Source organism: Myotis davidii, unplaced genomic scaffold (assembly GCF_000327345.1).
Source record: "Myotis davidii unplaced genomic scaffold, ASM32734v1 scaffold743, whole genome shotgun sequence".
NCBI lineage: Eukaryota > Metazoa > Chordata > Mammalia > Chiroptera > Vespertilionidae > Myotis > Myotis davidii.
This window is the reverse complement of record NW_006296221.1, coordinates 399,018-403,499: the sequence shown is the minus strand read 5'-3', so window position 1 is coordinate 403,499 and position 4,482 is coordinate 399,018. Positions and strand designations below refer to the sequence as shown.

The 4,482-nt window shown below is 38.0% G+C and overlaps 1 protein-coding gene across 1 annotated transcript in view; it reads left to right on the top strand.

Annotated features, from left to right (window-relative positions):
* Positions 1-4,482, top strand: part of STIM2 (stromal interaction molecule 2) — a 107,515-nt gene that overhangs the window by 70,208 nt on the left and 32,825 nt on the right. The window lies entirely within an intron of this gene.

Here is a 4,482-nt window from a genome sequence, read left to right as displayed (position 1 = left end):
CCAGGTTCCTTACCTCTCTGGTGCTGGCTATTTCTAGCCCTTACTGTCTCTTCATTCTCCCATTTCTACTGAAGCTACTGCTATCTAAAAGCATTCTTCTCTTAGGCTCAGTTACCATTTTTTATCTTTTTAAACATCTAAAATAATTATATGGTAGTGGTTCTGTCAGTAGCAAGTAGGAAGGGGAAAAAAGGGAGACGATTTTGGTGCAGAATCAGCAACATCATTTCCTGTGGTACAATCAGCCCTGTTGATAGCAAGGGAGAGATGAGAAGGAGACTCCTCACCTTGCTTCTGTTCCTATGGAAATCCCTAAACAGGTGCCTCCCACACACACCCTACATCCTCTCACCCTCATCTCCTGGAGGCTTGGTTATGTTCCCCATTCTGTCCCCACTCTCCCCTGAGCCCTGCCCCAGCTCTGAATCTCCTTGCCCTTCAGTCTGTTAGAGCCCCTTTCGTAAGTCATAGGAGTCACCCCCATGATGAAGAACTGTCATAGCTCCATTGAGTTACTGTTACTACCTCTGGATCTTCAGTAGGCCACAATATGTACTTGAAGTGTCTAGTGGAATCTTGGATCCATTAATGCAATTACCTGTGACAGATTGCTCATATATAATGCTTGATTATTGTATTATTAGTATTCCTATATGTCTGAAAGATTTGTTTCTAAGAGAAAATATATTTCAAGTTTTAGAGTTAAACAGTGAGTTATTGTTCCAAACCAGGAGCCACCCATATTGGCAGTGAACTTGTAATCAGAGGATTAGAGTTCAAATTCTAGCTGTCCCAGCTGCTAGACATGTGTGATCACGTGTGTGATTACTTGGCCTCCCTTGAGCAAGGTTCTCCGTATAGACTATAGAAGTAACAGCTATCACTCAAACATGGTTTGTGGGGGATTAAATGAAAAAATATGTGCAAGTGTATAATAAAATGTAAAATCTTATATCAAACTAGTGGTCTGGTGCATGGAATTTGTGCACATGCAATTAATTAGAGGAAATATTTTATTATTGCTATTTGCCCTTTCTCTATAATAGAAGTGTCAGAGATGAAATAAAATTAGTAAAATGTATATGAAAATCTCCCTCCTGTCAGAGCCTGGGGTGTGCACTGGGACACAGAGTCAAGTCCCGCCAACCCGTGCTCACCTTGAAATTGCACGAGACCCAGACCCGGCCAGCCCCACCCCTGACAAGCCCCACAGGGTGTGGGGGCATGGCCTCAGATCCCCTGGCACAGCCTCAGGTCTCCCTGCCCTGCATGGCCTCAGGTGCCCCAGCCCAAGCTCCCAGGTGGGGGGCAGCGTGACCTCGGCTCCCCCAGCCATGGCATGAGGGTGCGAGGGCATGGTGACCATTTGCTATAAATTCATCCTTTATTATATAGGATGAATGTGACATTGTGGTGTTAATAAACACTGTATTAGGCAGAGAAAAGTTCCTGCCCACTAGAAACTCATCATCCAGGAGGAAAGACAAGCATGGACAGTTACATTAGAGTATGTGAAATCCTGCACAAGTGTATGTACAGGTGATCAGGGAACACAAAGAGCAACTATAATCTGAAAGTGGATGGATAGGGAAAACTTTGTGGAGGAAAGAGATCCTGAGCTGTCTTGCAGGTTAAGGAAGGGCAAGCCTGGTAAAGAGGAAGGAGAAGGGAAAGTCGTCCCATGTTGAAGGAGTGGCATGGAGGAATATGGTAATTAGGAAGCTGAAAATATGTATGCAGGTATGTCTGGAGCATAAACTGTCTACTTGTGTGCCTCATTTGATTGTCAGGACACTTACCTAATTCTAAAGAGGCAATGTTACTGCACAGTGGTTAGTGACTCTAGAAACAGACTTGGCCTGAACCCTGGTTGGATCATTTACTAATCAGTGATATTTAATTAAGAATTATACCTTCATAAACTTTCAGGATCCATATGATGATATAAGTGTCTATTTCAAAGGGTGGCTCCAACAATTATTTGAAATAATGTTTGCAAATGTCCTGGTGTTTAATAAATACCTTATAGTGTCAGCAGTAGTTTCTATTGCTGTCTTGAAAGTTTTAGAGTTACTTTTTTCCCCTCCCAGTATTCTCTAACGTACTGTCTAGGCAATATTTTAAATGCCAACTCTTGTTTGTTATAATGGAATCATAGAAACAGAATTTGAATGAATTTTAAAGAGAGTCTAGCTCTATTTCATTATTTTGTGAGTGAAGAAACTGAGTTAAATAACCTGGTTGTGAGTCCGTGAATCAGTGACATAGCTGAAACTGGAATCAGGTCTCTTTCCAGAGCTCTTTCTGTTGGTCTTGTAATAAATTGCCCAAATCACTCAGAGACACCAACCTAGATTATTGGCACAATTCATTGCAGAAACGACATGTTAAAGTGTAGAAATTGGTATTTCTGTAGCTTTGCAGATAGGGAAATATATATTTTTTAAAGGAATACAATCTCTTTCTCTGCCTTCCTCTGGTGAAAGTACTGTTTAACAACAGCACATGTGAATAGGCAATGAGAGGTGGGTAATAAGGAACCAGATAATTCTCAAATAAATAACTCCTTTGCTATCAAGAATTGCTTATGCAGACAAATTTCTATTTCTGTTTATTAGGGTCTCTTCACTAAAATGTGAAAATAGATTTTGATAATGCTTGTCAAATATACGTGTTCTACATCATTTATTCAAGAAGATCCAATAAATAATGTGTTGAACACTCTAGAATGGTGAGCCAGAAGCTTATGCTTTAGTGGATTAAACAGATATTGAAATAATAATTATACAAATAAATATAAGTAGTTAAATGCTATGCACAATAAGTACAAAGTGATTTATGATCATATAGTAATGTTTGGGAAGTGTTAATTGAGATATGAAGACTCAATAAAGTATAGGTGAATATGAGTCACAGGGATGGGGAAAAGGGTTTAATCCTATGAAACAGCCTGTGCAAGGCCCTGAGGAGGGACACAGAATGATCTGTCCTAAGAATTGAAAGACAACTAGTATATTTGGAGCAGAAAAGGCTAAGACAAAATGCAAGTCCTGGTCATGAGAAGAGAAGGTAATTATTAGGCATCCCCAAAGATACCACGTAGCACAAGAAGTAAACTCCCCGCCCCCCGAAGTAAACTGTATTAGAATTTTGTTTAAAGATTCATTATAAAGAAGATTACTTTAGAATCACTGTAATATTTAATTTATGAGGTAGAGTAATGCTAGGATTTGGGCACTTCTAACTATGTATTACTTTTCATTTGATTTTTCTGTCTTTCTATCCTGGCTCATTGGAATTGAGGGAATATTTTTATGTGTGTTTATGTTAGGGCTTTTTGCTGTTGATTAGTTAACAGTCTAGAAATGACAAAGAATCTTATCCTATTTTCTTGGCTAAGGTTTTTGTGTGGGTGTGTGAGATGCAGCTGCATTGTTGTTTTTTTTGGCAATCAAGACAGGACAATTCTTAACACACTTCATCTTGAATAGGATGAAACTTAAGAGTAAAAAGGCTACTTTCAATATTTTAAATTTAGTGGAAGGTACCTAGGGCCTGAATCTTTGGCTGATATTCTAAGTTATTTGGCTAAATTGTTACAGCAACCTCAGGCACATGTCTAGGCTTATGGTAGGAACACATGAAGGAGAGAACATGAAGAAAATAGTCAAAGCTTTGAATCAATATAAAATTATCAATTACCATATATAATTTTAAATGAATTTTTGTTAATTTTTAACTAGTAATTTATTTAAGCTTTTTCTCTAAATAATGAAAAAAAGGCAGATTCATTTTTATACAGATGGATTCCCAGGTCTGCTTTTATTGCTCACTTGTTTTCTTCATTTTTCTTGGACCTTTTCTGTGGTATATGAACACTTTGTTTTCCAAAATCCTTAAATTAAATGCAGATAATATGGAACTCTTCATTTTTCAAGTGTATTTGCATCGTTTCCTTTGGATAAACTATCATGGTCCTTCATACTCTTCAAACAAATGTCTGAGTTACTTCCAATATTTAACTGATTGTTAATTAATATTATTTTTCTCAGAATAGTATAGCATCAGGTCCTGTGGTTGGTCAGCCTAGGTTCAAATTTAGTCTTGCTACTGACTACTTTGGTTTCACTAATGTCTCAGTTCCTCATCTCCAAAATGGAGATGATCATGTTAGTGCCTCATAAGTTTTGTTTTGTTTGTTTTTTTGTTTTGTTTTGTGTGGGGTTTTTTGGTGTGTGTGTGTGTGTGTGTGTGTGTGTGTGTGTGTGTGTGTGTTTAAGGCTCAAAGGGAAAGGTATATATAAAAAGCTTAATTCAAAATCAGTGTCCAGAAGAAGAGATGCTGGCTATTATTTTCCTCACGATTTTGATTCAGTCTCTTAGAATCCATTAGTAGCTATCCTCATTCTTCTGGAAGGTCTCATTCAGTCTAATCTATATGCTGATGACTCCCAATTTATGTCTCCATTCCTCCTCACTCTT